The sequence below is a fragment of the Drosophila mojavensis genome, unplaced genomic scaffold (genome assembly GCF_018153725.1).
Source record: "Drosophila mojavensis isolate 15081-1352.22 unplaced genomic scaffold, ASM1815372v1 contig_136, whole genome shotgun sequence".
NCBI classification, from domain to species: domain Eukaryota; kingdom Metazoa; phylum Arthropoda; class Insecta; order Diptera; family Drosophilidae; genus Drosophila; species Drosophila mojavensis.
The window spans coordinates 22,405,923-22,430,217 of NW_025318667.1; the positions used below are offsets into that span (position 1 = coordinate 22,405,923).

At 41.4% G+C, this 24,295-nt stretch overlaps 1 protein-coding gene and 1 long non-coding RNA gene across 5 annotated transcripts in view; both read left to right on the forward strand.

Moving 5' to 3' along the window:
- The window catches only part of LOC6584477 (Kv channel-interacting protein 1), a 115,177-nt gene that overhangs the window by 40,240 nt on the left and 50,642 nt on the right, over window positions 1-24,295 (forward strand). The window lies entirely within an intron of this gene.
- Window positions 8,278-9,275, forward strand: LOC122756810. Its single transcript, XR_006356654.1, has 2 exons — window positions 8,278-8,390; window positions 8,477-9,275. It is a non-coding gene; the product is annotated as an uncharacterized LOC122756810 (long non-coding RNA).

Consider the following 24,295-nt stretch of genomic DNA (forward strand, 5'->3'; position numbering starts at 1 on the left):
CTTCAACTTCAAAGCGGTCGCAGCAGTCAGTTCGATCCGGCTAATGAATTGTACAATTTATGGCCACTTGCCGGACTGTTTGGTTTTCGTAATTTAATTAACATAAATATGGCTGCAATAATGTGGTGCTAAGCCAGGGCGATGCCAGGGAGGGCGGCTAAATGCAATTTAATTGCCAATTGGCCACAGCCAATTAGCTGCGAACGGCAGCTGCACATGGCCAAGACCCAAACGCTGCAGCGATGCCATACAGTCATCCACATAAGTCTGCATACAACGAGCTCGTTAAGATGTATGTATGTATGTATGTATGTATGCAGAGTGCAAGTATCCTTTAATGGAATGACATGCTAACCAATACAAATATATATACATATACACACCCACACACACCCACAGACCCACACACACACTCGCTCTCTCTCCATTTCTCTCTGCTTCCATTCGCGACCATGATTGCTGGTCAAAGTTTCTAATTATCAGGCGAGCTTTGAGCCAGCACTGAGGTCAGTTGGCCAACATTTTGGCCATGTGCGAAAACGCAAAGCAAATAACGTGAATTGCTGTAAAAGTAAAAACACGAGCTAAATGAATAATTTCATTAGTGTTCATCAAGCCATTTGTGATGTTAGTTAAAACTCTTATTACAGCCAGTTGATGGACTTAGGTGAGGTCTTGCACTGCATTATGAGGAAAGCATGCCAATCATATGCGCTGCTCTATGCACTGGAAACCGTTAAGGTGCACTTAATAGATAATTGAATTTATCTAATTATAGCCAGAGCGGTTGCACTTGCTGCTGCTCCTGCTGCTTTTGCTGCTTTTGCTGCTCCTCCACATCATTATGATGAGAGCAGCTGCAAGAAAATTGCTTAGATTTGTAGCTGGTCGAATACGAGGCGCACCCTAAAGCCTAGTCAAACCACTGCACAGCCGCTCAACCGCTCCGCCGCTCCACCGCACCACTGCACCTCCGCATCATGCCGCAGCAGTTGTGTTTTCCTTTTTGCGCATTAACTTAATGAGCACGGCAAAAATGTACTTTTAATTATGTTGTAATAAAGATATTTCACCAGCGACCCAGCGGCAAGTCAAAAGCGAAATGTAAAAATCGCTTTTGCTTCCTCCCACTGTCGGTTTGCCCTTGCGCCGTCTCCCTCTTGCTCTCTCGCACTCTCTCTCTCTCTCTCTCTCTTCTCTCTCTCTCTCTCTCCCTCTCATTCTCTGTGTAGCTGTCTCTGTTGCTGTAGCTTTGTTTCAGCTTCTGTTCTGTACGCCAACTTTGCTCGTTTGCAAATAAAGTGCAGCATACTTAACGGCGCAGAGCGAACAAAAGCCAACGCCAGGCCAAAGCGGGCATTTATTAATTGACTGGGTCAATTATGTACATATATATATATATATATATATATATGTTTATGTATACGTATAGAGTACAACTTGCTCAACTGTCTGATACCCTACATCACTTGTAAGCCCAGCTATAAATTGACCAGCCTTGTGGGCGACAGCGAAATGAAAGAGAATCGCCTCGGGCTCGTAGCGCATTCGCTGTGCGCCATGGCCGGCCGGCTGCAGGGTAGCTTGGAGGTGAACTGGGCTCTTACGTCTGGTTGGCAAGCTGGCAGCAGCTGCATAACGAGGGCAACAGCGCAGCAGAGAGCAAAAGTGAAGGCATCAACCGGAAAGAGGCCAAGTGAAATCATTTCGCATTTGTTGTTGTACATTTTCTTGCATTTGCCTTTGTTGTAAATCAATTAAGGCTTAACTGGTAAATGGTTACTGAAAAACTGGTCGATGATGGCTCCAGCTCCAGCTCCAGCTCCAGCAACAGCAGCAGCAGCCAGCTCGAGTGGGTGTGGCTGTATGGGGCGTGCCATGGCCATAGCCAAAGAATTTTTGGCCACTTTTTCTAATTGACTTTACTTGCAATGCCGTTTAACAAATTGCCCAAAAAGAAGAGGGGAAACGAAGAGAGAGAGAGAGAGAGAGAGAGCAGAAGCCTTGCCTGACGCTGCCTGTGCAGTCGGCCTCAATACTCGTATTTCAAAATAGCCTAACTATTTTTATGACTCTATTGAAATTGACCAGCCAACATAAGCCCGTCCGTCCGTCCGCCTGTCCGCCTGTCCATCCGTCCACCCGTTCGTTTGACCGCCCCCACCTCGCTCGCCCTCGCCCCTGCTGACCTTGCTCATATTTTATGGACTACGCTGCCGCCCAGCCGCAAAAACCGCAGCGCTGCAATTTGTTAGCAGAGCCACAGACAGCCGTTCAGTTCCCAGTCCCCTGTACCGCGGCCCCTGCCTCCTGTCCCGTGTCCCTTCCCAATGACCACTGTAGCTAGTGCACTGCTGTAAAAAGCAACGCCGTCTAGTTGTATACGAATGCTCTATAAATATTGTTCCTGGTCAACTCAATCACACAACATCGAAAAACAGAGCTAACTCTCCTACTGCAGCAGCTGCAGCAGCAACTCAAAGCAACTAAAATTTTTGAGCTAGGCCCCCCTCCCTCTAGGACACAGTCGTGCTGGCGCTGCTCGCCTACTTTCGACATTTGGCGGCCCATTGAGCCGTTGTCAATTAATGGTCGTTGTGCGGGGTCCAACTATTGCTTTGAACAACCTACAAGTAATTTGGCTAGAATTTACGAGCATTCATTCGGCAAACGATATTCAATTAGTTTCTACATTGGCCGCGCGTAAGCTAGACAGATGCAATAAATAAATTCGTTAACTAATGGAAATGTTCTAGATTGGACAATGACAATGACAATGACAATAACAGTGACAAAAACAATGGCAATGACAATAACAATGACAATTACAATGACAATGACAATGACAATGGCAATGACAATGACAATGACAATGACAATGACAATGACAATGACAATGACAATGACAATGACAATGACAATGACAATGACAATGACAATGACAATGACAATGACAATGCCAATCACAATGACAATGACAATGACAATGACAATGACAATGACAATGACAATGACAATGACAATGACAATGACAATTACAATGACAATGACAATGACAATGGCAATGACAATGACAATGACAATGACAATGACAATGACAATGACAATGACAATGACAATGACAATGACAATGACAATGACAATGACAATGACAATGACAATGACAATGACAATGACAATGACAATGACAATGACAATGACAATGACAATGACAATGACAATGACAATGACAATGACAATGACAATGACAATGACAATGACAATGACAATGACAATGACAATGACAATGACAATGACAATGACAATGACAATGACAATGACAATGACAATGACAATGACAATGACAATGACAATGACAATGACAATGACAATGACAATGACAATGACAATGACAATGACAATGACAATGACAATGACAATGACAATGACAATAAAAATGACAATGATAATGACAATGACAATGACAATGATAATGACAATGACAAAACATGTAAGTACAATATATGTATGTGTATCCTTCACTTTATGCTAGAATTGAACTCTAAAATATTTCCATGGATATTTCTATGCACCCTACACAAGTGTTAGCCACAGCCCGCACCATTTGCTGCATCAAAGTTGCAGCGCGCCGCGTTTGTGGCGGGCGCTGAATTATTGATTGGGATTTAATAAATTTAATTGAGCATCCCCCATGCGGCGTGGCATTTGCTTGTGGTAAAGCATTCGATAGCTGAAGAGATTGCAATTCCCCATAATTTGTTCGCTCTTCTTATGCTACTTCTTCGTCTCCTTCTTTGTTATGTTTGTTTGTTGAGCGAACAACATTGTCAACAATGTTTGTCTGGCCGCTCATTAAAGACACATTTACCTGTACGGGCTGACCGCGCTGGCCAAAACAAATGAATCAACCAACAACAGCAACAACAACAACAGCCGAGTTGCAGCATCCCGAGATAGTCGAGCATATAATTATTTTAATTTCCGCCAAAGGATCAGCGCGGCTAAAGTTCGCCATAAATTATGATGCGCAAATTGTGAACCACACAACAGCAGCGACAGCAACAATAACAAATATTTAATAATAATTGGCAAAAGAATAATGAACGCAATAATAAACGAAATAATTATGCGTGAATGTGTGCCAAAAACAAAGCAAACATAATTAGCTGATGCGCGCATACATACCCTGTAAATATAGTGCAAGCGAAGGAGTTAAATTATAGTTTTTATGAACTAAAACTTTTTTAAAATCAAAATTATTTGTTTTAAATTAAATATTAAATGAATTAAAAAATTAATGATGTATAAACTTTATTTTTAATTTAATTATTGATTACATTATTGTTAATTAATTAATTATTTAATAGCTAACATTTATAAAATTGAATTCTCAATTGATTAAGTTATTATTTATGTAATTATTAATTATATAATTGGTATTTAACTCGTTATTTAATTATTAAATATTTCATTGCTAATAAATCATATACAATTTGTATTTTAAGATACGATAATTACCGATTTTTTTTTTAATTTCTATTAATTTCTCTATTATGTAAGTCTTAGTTAATTAAATTATTTATTATTCTATACTATTAATTTCTTATTTTAGACTTTTTTTTATTTAAATGAGAGTTATAATTCAATACAATCAGGGCTTGGCTGATCCAATATTGCATCTGAATTAGATAATAGATAATGAAATTATTCGATTTTTTAATTGAACTTTTTATTTTATAATTATTAATTAGCTTGACTATTAATTATCTAATTATTCATTATCGAAGATTCATTACTTAATTTGTAATAACCTTATTATATTTAATTAATAGTCTAAAATTAAAATGCGATAATTTCCCAGGCTGTCTAATTACACAGTCTTTTATATCTTAGCAATATACCCTGTAAAAACGCATTGATGAATACAATTGATAGGATTTCCGCTGTCTGTTTATTAATATTAAATATTTTAATTATTTTCATGTGGTCTACGTTAAGGCGAGGTATTATTTAATGCATGAGTGTCTTTGTATGCGTGTGCGTGCGTGCGCGTGTGCGTGTTTACCTTTAAAGCTAACTCGTAATTTATGTTTACACAATTTTCGCAATAATTTGCTTAACAGTTGACACAAGAAATGCGCAAATTGCTGTGTCATCTATTAAGGCGCTTAATGCAATTAAAGGGGCAGGCAATGGCTGGCTGTGGGTGGGGCGGGGGCGGTTGGTGCTGGCCCATAAAACAATGCCAAAGTGGCAAGATAAAAGCGCCAGATACAAAAAAGGCAAACAATGAAATCGCCGTCGGCTGTGCGACGACCAAAAGAATGAAAACGCAAAATGAGCTGCGCCGCCAAATGAAGACACACGCCGGCTCTGGGCGGGAGGGGTGGAGGGGGCCAGTTGGGGACGACGGCCTAACATAAAATGTTTAAATATTGTACTTTTTTTCTGCTCTTCTTCAGTTGTTGTCGCTGTTGTTGTTGTTGTTGCCTCACGCAGCGCTGCTCGTGTGGCATTTGGCGCATACTTTGGGCGCTTTGTTAGAGTTTATCAAACGCTTTTGATCTCGACTGTCTCGGCGACCGTGTCGCTGGACGCTGCCACGCCATAGAGATTAGATGGGAGAGTCCTCAGGATGCACAGCCGCAGCCAACTAGAAGGTGGCAGCCAAACTTGATTGTGGGCGTGGCCGGTCTCGGAGTTCGCGTTCGACTTGTTTTTGCGATTTTGGCATAAAAATTTGTTTATTGTAGCAGCTATTTCCATATCTCTCACACTCACTTGTTCATTCTCTCTCTCTCTCTCTCTCTTTCCTCTCTCTTTGCCTCTCGCTCGTTTGTATACGCGTATTATGTCTGCTGTTTATCTTTAAGTTTGACTTCGTCTCTTGCCTCCTCAATTTGTTTCGTAAAATATTTGCCATCCTGGCCTTTGGCTGGCCAAGACAACAAGGGAGAGAGAGAGAGAGAGAGAGAGAGGGAGAGGGAGAGGGAGAGGGGGAGGGAGAATGGCGTATGGCCTGTCTCAAATTGAGTTGGCCGCAAAAGCAAAAGGTCAGACGAGTCAAATTTCTGCCCACATCCACAATGTCTACGGCCACGCTATGAATGTGCACAATTTTCATTTATTCAAGTGTATGTGTGTGTGTGTGTGTGTGTGCGTGTGTGCGTGTGTGATAGGTCAAGAAGAGGCCACACACTGAGAGTTGATTACAGATGCAATTGCCTAGTTTCATTTAGTGGCCAGACCATTTCTATGCAAAGGTATTTGAACTCATTTTCTATTTGGTTATGGATTACAAATGGCCTCAGCGGTTGCTTAGCTCTTTGGAATTGTTAATTCATTCACTGCACATGGCACTTATCTTGATGTGGATCAGTTATATCTGAATGGGCCAGCAACGTGTTACGCCGAAAGTCAACTGCCTTGGCTCTACCTGCGGCTAAGCGTAATGTTAGGGGATAAGGCTAATAATGATGCCAATGCCAATGATGATGATGGTGCTGATGCTGCTGATGATGATATGAAAATCTGCACAAGATGCCTAAATTGACTCAGTAGTGCAATTATTACTAATAGAGCCTAATAAGCACGTCTTAAGTGCTTCTTTTACACAGCAGGACTCGCTGGAGGCTGGCCAAATAATGTGATAAACTCGATTAAATTTTGTTGTTTTTTTTCTGCTTCTTCTTTTCGTTTTTTGTGTGTGTATGGGTGTGTGTATGTGTGTGTGTGTGGGCAGGTCGAGCAATAAAAACGCGCCATCATCGCAATTGCAGAGCATGAATTGCAGTTTAAGAAATCATTTCCAGGCATATACATAAACACCCACACACACACACACACACACACATACACACACACACACACATACACATATCTGACCATTAAGGTCGGCGACTGCGGCAATGGCGGCCGTCAACTCTGATGATGATTCTGCTAGATGGTCGTACCGGCCGAGGGGCGAGGTGGGGGCGTGGTTAGACGAGTGTGAGCAGACGAGGCTGTAGTGTGTGTGGCACACTAAACAGCCGCCGGCATTGCCCGCACAAAGCGCAGCCGCAACAACAACAACAACAACAACAACAATGGAAACAACAGCGAGTGGAATATAAGCAGAAACAGCAAAAGAACTGAAGTGCCTTTAAGGGACATTCAAATATGCATGAGCCAAGAAGTGGAAATACAGCGGCTGCTGTGCCAGCTCCTCTGCCCCGCCCTCTGCCACCCTCTCCACGAGCCCCTGCGCTAGGTAGGCGGCAGCGGGCGTATGAGCAGCAATCAGCAGTGAAATGAAGTAAAATACATATAAAATAAAAGAAAAGCCATAACACACATACCTAACGTGCATACAAGGCTGGAGGGGGGCACGGAGACAGAGCAGGCGAAGGGGACGGACACCACAGCCATAGCCATAGCCTGAGCCATAGCCGAGGCTAAGGCGGCTGCTGGAGCATGGACAGTTGTTGCCGCTTGATTCGGAGCCGATGTCGATGTTTGGGTCGAAAATCTGAAGCGCAAAATGAAACTGAAAGCAGCATAAAAATGAGCTTTAGTCGAGCTGTTGCTGCTGCTGCTGTTGTTGTTGTTGTTGTTGCTATTCACACACACAGAGAGAGAGAGAGAGACACACTCATGCATGGCACATAATCAGACCCAAGTTCCAGTCAGTCAGCGTCTGCGGCCAGCATGCGGCATGGCGAACCTTTGTTTGGCTCGGGGCGTGGCGCCTGTGGCCCGAGGGGGGTGGCTGGGGTGTGGGGGAGGGACGGCTGTGTATTGGTTACTCGGTTAGCCGCAGGCGAGCGCAAAGGCAAAAACGCTGCAATAAAAGAAAAGTTAAATTGTAATAAAGCACCCAAGAGGCAGCTACAACAACAACAAAAACACCAACAACAGCAACAACAACAACAACAACATGGCAAACAACAAGCAACAACTATGTAGCAGCAGGCGCGAAAATAAGAAAACTTTTTGTGCAAAGGGCTAAACAGTTGCCATGTACCATACTTGGTACGGCATTTCCCTCCCGCCAAGTCAGCCCCCCTCCCTCGACACACACCATCTTTGACTCCTTCTATCAGTCGAAATGCACTACATTGCACTATGGGAAAAAAGTACGATATTTTGGCATTAATACAATTTTTTTGTTGTCTCAAACCGCTAAAGAAATATTTTTTTCCAATTCTAAATTCATTAGATAGAATCAAAATATTTTTGTTAAATTTTTGGGGACTACCCCTATTATTTGATAATTTTACAAAGTCAGATGATTCAGCGCTGCATTGCAATGTGAAAAAGCGCGCCAAATAGATCGCAACTTTTTAGCTGTATAAAATTTATTTGTTAATCGCATAAATTAAAACTTAATATGCAAAAAGTTAATAAAGGTATATATAATAAGTGTCCGTAGTGATTTTGTATACTTCTGTGTTTTTGTGTAACTGTGCAATGTGTTGTTCATGTGTATTTTTAGCTTAATCCTAACAAATATGTTTGTGTTCTGTGGAGTATAACTTTAACAGTCCTCGCTAGGCCTCGGCAGTTTTAGCTGAGGGTAATTAACTAAACCATATACTATAAGGACCCATTAATAACTTTTGCCCGTTTTTGCCCCTTTTCCCGAAAATTGACATGTTGTAGTTGCGCTTGAGTTTAGACGTTCAGTGCTGCTGGAAATTTGGAGATGCAACAACCGCCAAAACGACGTTGTAATATCTTTTATTGCCAAATCTTTTAACAACAATGTGAACGAAGATCTTAAAAAAATTATCCAAAAAGAAGTCGAGGAATTTATTCACTATATAAAAAAATGTTTGTTGAAATGCAATAGAATGTTAGATCGATTTAAAGTTAAACATTCTACTTGGCTTGATGGCAATGTTGTAATTGCGTTTGGTGAGCACGAGACGTCTCCAAATAAAGCTGGACGTAAATATTTAAATTATGAAAATGCAGGATGTCGTTTAAAAAGAAAGTTATCATCAGAGCTTGCGTCAAAGGAAAATTACGAAACTCCACTCTTAATGAAGCCAGAAATAAAATATACAAGAATGACAGAAGATCTCATGCAAGAAAATGCAGCAGATTGAATAACATAACTGATGTTTTCAACAGAGCATTAGACTCGTCGGATCCTCTATTATCAAGCCTCTGCCTAAATGAACGCCAAAAATTAAATAAAAAAAGGAATATTCCGAATGAAGTCGTTGCACTATTTGAATCTCCCGATCATATTTTGAAAAATCATGAAGGTGATTCAAGTGACGAATGGACAGAAGACGAGGATATTGCATTTGATATTAAATTAGAAGAAGAATGTGACTAATTTTAGTTCAACAATATGAAAATATGAAAAGAACTGTCAAATTCATACTAACGGCAAAAAAATATCAAGGAAAAAAATTATAGGGGTCAAATCAGGGTCAAATTGAAAAAACCAAAAAAATCCGAAATTAAATTAAAGCCTGACGAGCATCCACAAAAAATTTCATATCTCTAGCTCATTATTTGGAATTAATGCCAAAAAAATGGGATTTTTTCCCATAGTGCATTGGCCACATTTAACAGCAAAGCGCTCGCTGTGGCTGCGCGCGGGCTTGGTGGCTCAAGGCCTGCCTGAGTGGCAGGACATCAACTGCAGGCAGGACCAGCCCACAGCGGGCACACAGAGAAATTAAATAAGTAATTGTTGTCATTCCTTCGAGTGAGACGTGAAGAGCTCGAAACGTGCAGCTGGTTTTCTTTGCCAAACTCTTCATAAGTTTTGCAACGCCAGTTGTTGTGGCAACTCGCCTGTGCCCTATGCTATTCCCTCGACCTCAAGCTGGGCACAAGCCAGCAATGGAGCCAAATCTCTTCAGTCTACACTTAAAGCAGATCAGCTTTAGCTCCGGCTCTGACAAAGAACTTCGATTTAATGCCAGTTTGGCAACCGTAAAAAAAACTTGGATTTTGTTTTTCCTATTTTTTTATTTTTTATTTTTCTCTCTTTCAATTTATGTTCGAGAAATTTTGGTATGGAAATATATTTTAGGGCAAGGCTAAGCCAACTTTTGATATCTATGTTTAAAAACTCAAAGTTTTTTGTGCGCTCTGTGCTGAGCTTGTGGCTTTGCATGCTTCGGCAATCGGTCAAAAAGCAGAGACAGAGACAGAGAGAGTGAGAGAGAGAAAGAGAGAGAGAGAGAGAGAAAAGTCCTTCGACTTAGCTGGCAGCATCAGCTGAGCTAATACTCATTTAATTTTGAATATACACTTTTTTTTCTTTGGCTCTGCAAAATGTTCTTTATGCAGTCTTTGAATGGGCAGCCGTCGGAAGTGGGGCTGGCAGACGTAAGCTTATTAAATTCCATAAGGATTTCACATATTATGGCAGCTACTTACGGCAAAGGATTAAGCGAACATGCCGAGTTTACAAAGTTTGTGCCTCACCCTATGCAAACCTCTCAACGGCTGCCACACATAAAGATACCCACTCACTCATGCACTCGCACACACGCACACGCACACACACACTTACTCTGTCACTTATGCACACACGCACACGCACACGCACACTTATACACTTGCTTGGCTGGAGAGCAAGGCGCGGCAGGAGGTCACGCCGAACGAGGCGCAAAGCTTTTAATGTTGACCAAGTCGTTGACACATATGCGGCGGCAGTTGCTCCAACTGTGCCAACAACCACCAGCAGCAACAACAACAGCAACAACAGCAACAACAACATCAGCAGACGCTACCCAACAGACAAGTCCAACGGCATTTACGCTATTTCAGTCCCTTTTCAAGCAGATTTAATAAAATGTAAAGCAAGAAATATGCATATATAGAAATATATAAATTATATTTAAATATGTTGAGTGTCTTTCTAACATTTAATGTAAAGAAATAAAAAGCAAAAGCAGCGCAAAAGCGAAAGTTGTGACTGCGATCTCTCTCTGTCCCTCTCTTCCTCTCTCTGGATCTCCCTCTCGAGTGTGTCTGCTATTATAGATATGAGCTAAATATGTATTTATTAATATGTACATATATATATTTTCATATAACACGAAATATTTGCAGTATATTGCTTGATTTACATTTATGTTAGTAAAACATAATTTGAAAGTACTGTTAATTAACATTATGTTATGAAAGAATAATGAAATGCAACAGAGCTTCACAGAGGTGAGCCACAGATAATCTTGCAGAGCTGTGAAGCTTGTATAAGAAACGAGGCTAGTTTGTGAGAGATTTGGGAGTTCGGCCAGGTGTGGCGTCATATCAGCAGCCGAGGTTCAAGCAGAGAGCCGAAGCGAGAGACTAGAGGCTCAGAAGATATGTGAGAAGAGACAACAAAAATTTGATTCGCAGCGACGTAAATCTTATTAAATAAGAAAAAGTTAAATGGAGTCTGAATTGCCTTCCTAGATCCCATACCCGAAGAAGAAGACATTTATATTGGTGCAGTCTCTTCATTCTCATTCGTTCCGTTTTCCGTCTATGCTTCACATCTTCGGCCCTTGTCGCAGCTCTTCGGGCTAATTATATTCGTAGTACGAGCAGCGGAGGCAGCACTTCTCTAAATTAACTACATTATCTACTATATACAATACATGTATATGTATGTGCCTATACTCTGTGTCTTCAGCTTAACACATCCTCAACATATTTTCTATATGAAGTTGGAGCTGAATTCTCTAATTTTTTTATTTTAATTTTAATTTTATTTAATTTTGTATATTTAAGTCTTAAGTCAATGTGAATAGTGAAGTAAATTTATAGTCTTAAATTTGTTTGCATTGATTTAAAGCTGCACGAAAAATTTCGGTAATATAAAGTGTGTGTGAGAGGAAGAGCGGATGACTGAGTAATATGAAGTAGAAAGAGCTAATTAGAACAAGAGCGTGGGGTAAGCTAGAGCTTATAAGATTACCAATACAATTTGTTTATTTGTGTGTAAGAGAGAGAGAGATAGATAGAGAGAGAGAGAGTATATATGCTGAGCTGTACAATATCTATATATATTTATAAGAGTATATAACCTTTGAAAATCGGATTGAGCATGCCTCAAGTTCATGAGAATCTGACGAGACTCAAACGAGAATTCAGTTCAGGAGAGCCGCATTGTAATTACTCCAACTAAATTTCAATTCGTGGATGACTGATTAGACTGTGGCAGAGCAGAGCTCAGTGAGTGCTGAACTGCAAGTACATTCGAATATTCAAATTAAAGTGGCTCAGTCTTGCTCCCTGTTCAGTTCGTATTCCCCGCCGCAAATAGCCATAAAGGGCAACACTTGGCCGTTACGCATTGAGGGTTCTGCATTTATTAATAAACCAAAAAATATCCATTTAGTCGACCTGAATTTGAGAGCTTTTCGACTTGGTGCAAAACGCACAGCCGTTTGTCTTAGTTGCTCGCCAGGGAGTTTACGACGCTCCATTGACTTCCGATGCTCCTCCCCCACTCCCCCACTCCCCCACTCTTCCACTCTTCCACTCTGTTCCACGCCTGTTATTCACCTGGTCCCTGGGCAACGGGCGCCGCGCTCTCTCGTTTTCCAAAATGGCTGTCAAGGCACGCTGGCAGCTCAGAAAAATTTATGACACATTTGACGGGTAATAATTTTTCGGGGCGCGCTAAGAAGCCACCGACGACAACGGGCTATTGCCTGTCTAATTACTCACACACGCACGCCCATTCAGTTAGCAGGAAGGGTCCGTCCGCCTCGGTCTATTTGGGCTGGAGGAAAAAGTTGCCAGCATTTAATTAAAATAAAATGTGCGCCTACCCATGGTGTCAGGAGGTGGCGCGACTCGGCTCGTGTGGCAGAGCAACGTGAGCATTTAAATTTAGCAGCAGGCGCCCCCCGTCGAGCTGTCAATAATGGGTTAAGTAAAACGTATGCGCACCATCCCTGACCCCGTTCCCGACCACGCCCCCGCCCCCGGCCATTTAACTCCCCTGCGAGGTAGAACTTCAATTCCAGCCTCCAGCTTCAGCTCCAACCTCAACTTCAGCCTGTCATTCCGTCTCTCTTACTTCCGCTTTCATCTGTCAGAGATTCGCAGCAGGATTCCTCACGACTTGGCATCTGTGATGCTGCGCGGCGCTGATTTGTCAGCGCTGTCAGAAGCGTGTCACGCGCTTGTCACGTGTTTGTCACAGTCGTGACTTTTAGGCAACAGCAACGGCCAGAGCAGACACCGCCCCCACTGTCGCTCCCACTGTCGCCCCCACAGTGCGTATGAGCAATATTTGCATATTTTCGTTCCGTTTGCAGTCGTTAGTCGTTCAATTGAGCATGAGCAACGAGCCTGTTGCCGATTGCCAGTTGCCCAATTCCACTTGCAATACCAAATACCAAATTCCGAATTCCAAATTCCAATTCCAATTCCAAATGTCTCCAACTTGCATAGTCGAGTGTGTGAAGTGTCAGAAACCACTAGGCGGGACCACTCGATGATCCACTCGGGCTCAACGCAGCAATTACACAGATTATTGACTAAATTGAATGGTAATTTTTTTTTTTTATCCATTTGCTCTTAGACGACGAGTTCAATTTGTTGTCACGTTGCATGAGCAGGATTGAGGGGGAGGTTTTTTAATAGAGAGTGCTCCAGGCGGTACTAGCCCGACTAGTGAATACCCTGGATCCTGTGTAGAGATGAGATGTATATGATGCAAAAAATAACTAACATATCTCCTAATGGATTACTGTACTTCAGTTACGCCTAAAAAACAAAGTCAACATATCGATTTTTATCGATAATACGATTATGAGATCAGGTATTGAAAAACAGAAGAGTGATCAAATGATATGGTATATAACATTTATATAGCATTTCTCTATGCGATTGCTTATACGGACGGACAGATGAACCGCCGGACGGAGGGTTGAATAGATGACTCAGCTCATCAGTCAAGTCAATAACATTTATACTTTATGTGGCGTGCTCTCTCTCCTGCTGCTTCTGTTGCATACATTTTCCCACAATCAGCATACCCTGTAATTCCATTTCAAGTGAATGTGTGAATGTGAATACCTTGTGATACGGCTTGGCACTTCAGGCGGAGGGAAACTTTGTAAGCAGGTTAACTGTAATTTTCACAAATAACTTATTAGTGCCCCATAGAAATTGAGGCAAGTAAACAATAAATCCAATTACATAATCATAACAATAACAAAAGCTGAGCTGAATATGCAATTTCGATGTAGGCAAATATAACATACATACACACACACTTACATATATGTATGTATATAATTTATAAACTAAGCATATACAGAGGACATTCGATGGCAACTTATTGATTGGCAAAACTTTCTGTCTGTGGAACGCACATCTCTCTCTCTCTCTCTCTCTCTCGCCGAGTGTCTCTAGCTGAGTGCAATTTGCCATTCAGCAGCAGAACTCGACTGCCGTCGACTAACTGATTGTCTGTCTGACTGTCTGCCTCTCCCTCTCTCCCTCACCTTCTCTCTTGCTCTCTGTCAGCCTGTTTTAGCTTTCAGCTTTTTCTGTTATATTTATGACAACATTTTGCATATTCCCCACTCACACACACACACACACATACAGAGTGACACATATTCATGCTACCTACATATACATATATTTATGCATATATATTCACATCACATTTATTGGCACACTCACATTGAGTCACGTCTATAGGGCACAACCGGCGAGAGTAGTTCGAGAGTCGTAAAAATTGATTAAGTTAGAATACTTCTGCTCATTTGCATAGCAAGTGCTCTTAGCAGGAGGCTGCAGCTAAATGCCATTAGCAGTTAGGGTATTTGCAAGTCGTGCTTAGCCGATACGTATAAACAGATGCAGAAATCAGAAAATCAAAAATGCTACCTTTGCCTTTGTCCTGGAATGGATTTTGTCTGAGGGTTTTCCCTGTCCTTTTTCTTGGCCGCTTGACTCCTTTTTTCGTTTTATTTTTTTTTATTTTGTATTTTATTTTATTTTTTTGGTTTTTTGAGTCGCATACTTTGCTTTGTTTGGCTTAATTATATTAAAGCTTTTGTGACGTCAGACCTGGCCGGGCCTGGCAATACGACGGTTATAGGCCTCATAACTAATTCATGCGAAAACCACCTTACGCTTTATGCATATTCATGCCGTTGCCAACCCTTAGCCTGAGCCTCAGCTTCAGCTTGTCGAATGGCGAGGGGGGCAGAGGGTAGGCACCCAACTTTGCTGCTGCCTGGAGTTGGCAACTCATTCGGGCTCGTCAACACGTTCGCATCCATTCCCGCCTCGCACCTGGCCTGGGCCTAGTGGCGCCGGCACGTGCCCCGGGCCGGGAATTGCCCGATGCTCGCATCTTTAGAGTTTAAATAATTCACATGGAAGCCTGATGTCCCAGCGGAGCTGATGCGCCGAATACACCTCGCCTGCCACTGGACAAACAGCCAGCGGGGCGGTGGGGTGACTGCCGTGACCATGTCAAGATGGGGCCGAAGTTGCAGCCGAAAATTGTGAAAGGCCAAGTGTGAAATGCGACGAAACAAATGTGAGCACATTTGTGAAACTGTCTGCATCACGTATACGCCCGAGTGGGCAAAAGGAAGAGCCAGCCTGCCTGATGCCTGCTGTATCGCTCTCTTATTCATAATTCGAAGTTAATTGCCTTTGGCGCGCTATGCTGGCACCAAAGCCCCGATCCGTAATCAATAATACGGCCACTGCGCAAATTCTAATCCCTCATTTGCCAATGCACCCTCTCTGTCTCTCTCTCTCTCTCTCTCTCTCTCTCTCTCTCTCCAGCTTCCTGTTGGAGTTCTTCTTGGACTCTGTTTTTGTTGACTCGCGTCGTGGCGGCCATTCGGCCGTCAAAGCTCTGTTCATCTCTGTCATTAGTCTCAAATACCAATGGGTATTAGTAGGTATGCGTCTGAGGATTAGCCCAAAAACATAGAGACACACACACACACACACATATATATATGAAGCAGAGACACGAACAATGTATCATGTTGTAAATTGTTTGCTTGTTTGCTTTGCAAGTGTGTGCGTGCGTGTGTGTGTGTGTGTGTGTGTGTTTGCAAGGCTGGAAATCAATAAAGTCGAATTATTCATTCCAGTTGCTGCGGCTCTCCATCTGCAATTAATTTCAAACGAGCCGCCGTTTAAGCCAAATTGTTTGATGTAGCTGTATGTACACTGTTGTCACTACTCGTTAGCCAACCACGCAGCCACCCACCCAATCATCCACTCAGCCACCCACCCACTCACCCACCCATACACTCACCCACTCGCATCCTCGAGCCTGCCGAAAAGCCGATTTCACGCACCGCCAACAATGCCATCGACTTGCTGCATTAGGCATTTAAGCACTTGATTAATGCAAAAACCCAAAAACCCGAGCATAAACCCTTGAAACGCACCCAAACCCTGCTCGGGCTATTCTCAAACTGAAGCTGAAGCAAAAACATGGCCCAATCTAGGCAAACATGGCACAAGGCGTTCAGCTGAGGCGTTTGATGCTCTACTTTCGGCCTCTTTGCACAGTTGATGCAGAATAATTCAATTGCCGATTATTCGCCGAAGCACATGTCCTGCCGATGCTGTGAACAAGCAAGGAGCAGCAGCAGCGAAAATGTATTTACGTTGGCATTAACGCTCGCACACACCCACACACACTCACACACACACAGAGAGCGAACAATCATAATATGGGCTGGCTAAAAGGCTGCAAATACCACAGGGATTAACTCTATCCACAGTCTATTGCGAGAAAGTCTTAGTTCACGTTTAAGTAAGTCGGAGAAAAGTTTTCTTTTTCTTGTTTCTTTTGCTTGAGTAGAGCTGGTCTCTAGCAGATATCTTGCAGCATTTACTTAAATGTTAATGTTTACCTTTTCTTTTTTACATATACCCGGAAGCCATCGAAAATGGAAAGTCCGGGCAATGCTAAAATATTTGTGTAACAGGCGGAAAGGGGGCGGCGTGGCAGTAGATATATTCGAGTTGATTTAGCGCTGTTCGTCTGCCTGGTTTTCTAAATTAACAAATATTTAATAGAATGTGTAGCCTATAGAGCTCAGATGAAAAATGCAATAAAGAAGTGAAAATAAAAAAGGATAAATAAATAAAAATAAAAATTATAAAAAAAAAAAATTTCAAAAGATGTCATCATTTGATCTCCCTAAAAGGTTCCTCCAGTAGTATTTAATGAGCTGTCACCAAATGTAGCAATAGTTAACAAAATATAGGAATTAAAAAAATAAATAAAAAAAAAAAAAAAAAAAAAAAAAAAACAAATAAATCAAAAAAGTTTTCGGATGCAAATTCAAAAGTTTTTATCACATCATTTAGGGCTCTGCATATCTCTTCGTCAAGCGCCTCCTCTAGGATTTTCTTAATTGACGATTTCATATGCATTTGATTTTATTATTAATAAGCATAGCTCGCAGATAAATGTCGACAGGTTCTCGACATCTGCATATAAATGTCTTTTACTGAGAAATGCATGAAGTATGAAGTCAGAGTTCAACTGATTGCAACCGTTCTTCAACAAGCTCGTTAGCAATGGGAAAGAATTTTTCGCTCTGATTAATCATTTGGTTTAATTTAATTGTACATATAGGTTAGGTTAAAAAAGAAATAGTAGTAGTAGTAGTAGTACTGTAGGAAATAAAAAAAAAAACTCAATATTTTGCAAACAATTCGAAACGAACATTAAGATATATATAAATATATTGCTACTACTGCAGATGTTGATATGCAATAAGTTTGTCTCTGCATTCCGGATCCAACAAATGTCTTAATTAACACAGCTGAGTGTGTGTGTGTATGTAAATTATGTACTCATTCTTACTCATTGTTTCATTGTGCAAGCATCACAAACGATGTTCGTTAAGAGACCGTCTCACGAATAGTTCAACTCAAGACATTTAACAGCAAATAAAAACGAAACGAACCAAAGTCTCAGACTGAGAGCGATTGAGTATGATTTGTTCGGGTTGATTTCGCGATGAGAGCATAAGAAATAAAGAGACTCAACTGTTTTCTGCACGCTATGTAAATGAGTGTCAAGTCCGAGTATTAAGTGTAATGGAGCGGGGCTCTTGCTGCGTGATAGAGAACTTAATACTTGTCGTACTTAAGGCGGAACTCATCTCAGATATAGCAGCCCTCGAGGCTTGTCAACACTTAGTAATGGCGATCGATAACTTTTCGATACTGCCATCGATACGCTGGCCATACTAATTTATATCTTTTCTTTTTCATCTTATGCGAGAGCTGTGTTGTTGCTGCTATCTATTATATAAAAACTGTTGCAGCTGTGTATGTGTGTGTGTGTATGTGTGGGGGTGTCAAAATTGGGGAATGGCCAAAAGTCATTCATGTGTTGGTATCTGTAACTATCAATTCCAAAAGTTGACACTTTGCTGGCTTTTGTTCGGGGCATTGTCGCAATCAATGAGCCAGAAATGTGTGCGAATCGAAGCGCAGCTCACACACACACACACATATGTAGACGCAGTCCTAAGAAAGCAAATTCACTTGGACGAAGGCCAACCGACATGTGGCAAGGACAACTGGTCGCCGCTCATGCAGCTTGGCCCAGCTAATTAGGTATCGTCCATTTTGTTGGCCACATTGTTATTGGGTTTATTGTTTATCATGGCTATGTGTGGCCGGTAGCAGGCAGGGCCATGGCGATGTCAGCTAATTGGCATTTCATATACAGAGAGCAAGAGAGAGAAAGAAACATACAGAGAGAGAGTGAGTGAGAGAGAGTTAGCTTATATATATTAAAGTGCTTCTGGCAGGAGCAAGTTAAATGTCTCTGCCACATTGATTCATGCCTGCCTGACGCTGGCTGCAGCTTCGCCCTTTCGCTGCCAGCTAATTGAAAGCGATCCATTAAAAAATATTTAAGCATTCAGCAAGTCGTTGCCTTCGCTCGCCTGCCCTGTCCCAGCTGCAGTTAATAAACGAGCGCACACCCAGCACTCAACAGGAGACGCCGCCAGGCGGGGCGTCCTTCAGCTATCCGCTATCCGTTATCCGCTATCAGTGCTGCACCGTCCAATGGACTCGCAGGCCAGACACAAACAGTTTTTCAATTTGTTAGCTTAACCCTTCGTCGACATTTTCCCATTGCCCGTCTCAATTGCAGTTGTTTCGCTTGGCAATCAGATCAACTGTCGAAGCCATCAAATTTCGATATCTCTTGCAATGTATACAGTATCCATTTATAACGAATTGAGCATGAAACAGAGGCTAAGAACTGTGAACTAAAGACTAAAGACTAAAGACTAAAGACTAAAGACTAAAGACTAAAGACTAAAGACTAAAGACTAAAGACTAAAGACTAAAGACTAAAGACTAAAGACTAAAGACTAAAGACTAAAGACTAAAGACTAAAGACTAAAGACTAAAGACTAAAGACTAAAGACTAAAGACTAAAGACTAAAGACTAATAAGTTGTTGCTTAATCCGCGAATCTGATTATGTTCTCATCAAATTGTGGGCAAATATTACGTATACGCTCTGGCGCACAAAGTCATTTGACGAACTGCTTTGATAGGTCAAATCGTATATAATTATATTATATCAAAAAAGTATTTAAAATATTAATTAAATATTTGCCATAATAACTATGTTTCTAGCACACACTATGCTCACATTTATAGGATATACACGCTTGCTATAATATTTATTAAATCGGCTTTTAGAGCATTGAGCAACTCGAGTTGATGGAGCTGATAACTGATTGCTGCGGCTGCATTAAATTTATCGCTTCTGTGGCAGTGCGGGGTATTTGTGGCATGTGATGCGAGCATAACATGCACCCAAGTGCAACCTGCCACATGCCACATGCCACATTCTACATGCAACATGCAACATGGCCATTCGATGCATATGCAAAATGCAAGCAATTTGTACAAGTTGAGTTAAGTTTTTAATTAGGCCGCGGTTGCACTTTAGATTGTGTTTCTTTGTGTGTGTGTGTGCCACGCCCATCAGCCACCTTTGCCATTAGCTAATAGCCAATTAAGTAATTAAGTGACCAAGGTGCAAAACGTGACAACTGCAAATTGTCGTTCAAGCCAAGAAATGCTTCAAGTTTGCGTGAAGTGCTTTTCGGGTCGAGCTTATGAGTCGCATTGCCCATCGATTAGCACCTGCTGCCAATTAAAGACACGTTTCGCATCTAATTACGTCTACCTTTGACCCAAAAAAAAGAAACATAAAAAAAATAGGAAAAATAATATTCCAATTTAATATTGCAAAGTGAGCATAGCCCAAAATGAAATCCAAATAGAAATGTAAATTTATGGCTAGATGAAGAATGAATATGCTGTTGAATCTGGAGCTTATTAAAGACAAGCAACCAATCAATTATTTCTTTTCTATATACAGATATATGATATATCATATCATATTTGTATCTGCAACATTATGTAGAGAAGAGAAAATTGGTTGGAGGTTTGTTTTTAATAAGCTCCGAAACTAATTACGAGAGCATTTATAAGAATTTTTATTGTTATTAATATTTACTATTAGAGTCCCGACATTATATCTGATATATATTTTAAATGTGTTATAATTTATTAAAAATTATTTGCAAAAAAATAAAAATAATAATAATAAAATAAAAATAAAATAAATAATTAAAAAATAATAAAAAATATATAAATAATTTTATAGTAATAAATAATAAACATTTCGATCACATATGATTTTTCGACAGAGTAACTAAGTAGATGAAAAAATAAATGTTATAGTAATTTTCTTTATTTTTTTAATTTTTTTTTTTTTTTTTTTTTTTTTTTTTTTAATTTTCTTCTGTATTCTATTTGCCAATGCAACTTTTATTGAATTTTATTAATATTTGTTTATTAATTTTTTGCGCTTTTCAAATGTATGGTATATTTTAAAGTATTTTGTATTATTAGAATTTTAAAGGACTATGCAAATATTGAATTGTAGAGCAGCTTTTACTAATACTAACAAGTTAAAAAATTAAATTATATATAATTATACTCTCGAGTGCTTCCATTACCTTCAAGATCAGAACAAAGAACCACGGACAGTCCCACAGTGTCGTTCAGAATTTATGAGCTAATGCTAAGTCTCCTTAATACTCAGGAGCAACTGTGGCTGTTATACACATTGTATATATGTATATCTTCAACAGCTGATCGAGAATATGTATACATGGCTTATAAATTCACAAACACCTTCCACTTACATATTCGCTCACATAATTCTAATGCCCCTGCTCAAGTAGAGCATAGAAGTGAAAATCTGCAAGCCGTGCGAGCTGAAATGCGATTTTAATAAATGCCGTGCAACGCTTTGTGCCAGCAGCAGCAGCAGCAGCAGCAGCAGCAGGAGCAGCAGGAGCAGCAGCAGCAGTGAACGACAACGAAAACGTCTCTGAAATTAGAAATTACAATTTGCGACTGGTTCGTAAGGTCATGACACACATTAGCACGGGGGCGCCACCTGGCGGCTGGGGAGCGAATCTGCATGACTTGAATAATTGTCGAGGCAGCAGAGCTCGAGCTCCAGACCCCGGACACGGACCTGTGGCAATGCCATGTATGCCACGAATTAATGCAAAATATTTAAAGCATTTTCGCACATGGGACAGACAGACAGACAGCAACAGCAGCAACAGCAGCAGCAGCAGCAGTAGAAGAAGAAGAAGAAGAAGAAGAGGAGAGTGTTTAGTGGCGAGCAATGGAAATCAGTTTGACTGAAATTATGATATTCAAGTGTTTGTCTAAAGGGAAATTCTGCAATTTCTTCTCGCTTTTTTTTTTTTTTTCTTTGCTCTGCTCACTTTATGTGCGCTCTGGTGCCACTGTGCGGCGCTGGCCGTAATTAAATCCAGCTTCAATTTATGTTGTGGCAGTGGCCCAAATAGCAAGCGGCATAAAGAAATTACTCAAATCCATCAACGCACGGAATGACATCAGCCGGACGGACATTGGCGGCGGCAGCGTCGCTGCTTAATGGCCACAGACGCAGCTAGAGCCTTTTGGCATAGCACTGGTCATACACACACACACACACACACACACACACACATACACATGTATACATGTATGTATATTCATCTGCATGATGGGCTGCGTTGTATGCTATCATTAGCAGCGGCATCTTGAGGCCTACCGCCGGGCGCTTCCGGGTCCGGGCTTATGCCATGTCTCTGTCTCCATTTCCGGTCCCGGCCATGGCTCCAGCAGCAGCAGCAGCAGCAGCAGCAGCAGCAGCAGCAGCATCATCATCGTCTCTGTCTCAGTTTAGGTCTCGTGTTCTTCTTAATTTGGTTTCATGTTTTCATTTTGAGGAGCCATTGCCAGCAAAATATGTGAGCCAGCGGCAATAAAACTCAACAACAGCAAAAGCAACAACAAGAGCAGCAACAACAACAACAACAACAACAGCAACAGCAACAGCAGCAATGGCGACGCCAACAACAGTTTAGCATCATTCAAATTGCCAGCGTCGAACTGAGAATGAGCGAGGCGGTGGTGGCAACGTTTGGCCTCAGCTACGGGCAGAGTCACAACATCATCATTATTGCCATCGCCGGCTTCATTATGAACATCATTATCATTTCATGGTCATCGCCATCAACGCTGTCAACGACAAGTCCTACACTGCCATCCCCCCATCCCCCTTTCCCACACCCCACTCCACACTCGCTGCTGCGCACTGTCAGCAACACGTTGCGCCCAACTGGGCTGGAGCAGGAACGGGGGCTGGCTCTGGATCTGGGTCTGGCTCTGGGTCTGGCTCCGGCTCTGGCTCTGGCTCTGAGTCTGGGCCTAGGGACTGGGATTGCAGCATTCCTCCGCTCGTGTCTAGTGCTTTATATTCGCCTGGCGCTGCCGTAACCCTATGCCCCGGCTGTAGCCCTATACGGCCTGTAGTTGTTGCTGTTGTTGTTGTTGTTGTTTTTGTTGTTGATTTTATAGCACTCGGCCAACTTCAATTTCATTTTCATTTTCATTTTGTGCTATTTTGATTTTGCTCAACGACCTGCTCATCTGCTCATTGGCGACAGCGAGCCAACCTTTTTTTATTCACACACACACACACACAGGCGGGTCATGGGGCATGCAGCATGGAATATGTGGCAAGCGAATGAGAGGAGCATCGAGATGCATAGATAAATCATCTAACGGGGCTTGCCAGCAAATGCTTTGGCATATGGTACACACACTTATGCATATACTGCACGTCCGTTAGGGTATTCAAATATCGTTGTCCTCTCGCTTGACTTCCTCTCTTTTTTGTAGTTTATTCATACACAAATTTAATTCAATTTCTGGAGAAACACTTGAGCTGGGAATTGAAGAGCAGCAGCGGCAGCGGCAGCAGCAACGAGTGGTAGCTGGCGCCAGGCTCTGATTTCGGTTGTTTTCCTTCCTCTTTATCTATGTGTTTTTTTTTTTTGTCTATTTTAAAGTACGGACAAGCGAAAAAGTTAAGCACGGGGCAACGAACCAAGTGGACATGCTAAAAATAGAAGCAGTTCAATTATGTTTGAAGAGCGCGTACAAGACAAGTAAAAGAGCTGGCCTGGGCTGGGCACTGCTCGACTGGGAAATACCCTGAGCCCTGACGAGAGCTGACAGTGTGATAGTACCTACACACACACGCATAAGCACGCGCTCTGCTGACTGCGCAGCGACTGCGCTTGGGCTGCACTTTGGCTAATTTAATTGTTGAGCAACTTTTCTTCTAGATGAACTTTGCTAATCAAATTTTCAGAGTGTTTGAATGACATTTATATGTGGCCAAGTCTCTAGTATTTGAAGTTAGGCTGAAGTTGGTGTTTGTGGTGAGATTCAATAAAAACAACCCAGACTATATACGTTAATAAATGGACGAAGACGGTAAATCTGAAATTAAATCTAGTTGCGCTTAGTCGAAATCTCAATTTATCGAGTTATCGAAAAGATAAAATAATTTCATTCCATCGAGCTAACACTTCCAATTTATAGCATGTAATTCTAGTCTTCAACTTCTGTCTGTAGCTCCTCTCTCTAGCTCTTCTCTCCTATCTCTAACCTCTGTCTTCAGCTCCTGTCGGTCTCCTCTCTAGCTCTAGTCTTTTTCTCCTTAGATTTCCTTTACTTTACTTTTACTTCACTATACTAACCACTTATATACGTATATACTAATCAAGCATATACTTTATAGCGTTTTCAACTCGTGCAGGGTATAATAATATATACATAAATATGCGTACATAGATTCACAGAAATGTTCCAGCACTCGGCATAAATGAATTGTTCTCTATTTATATAGCTATAAATAG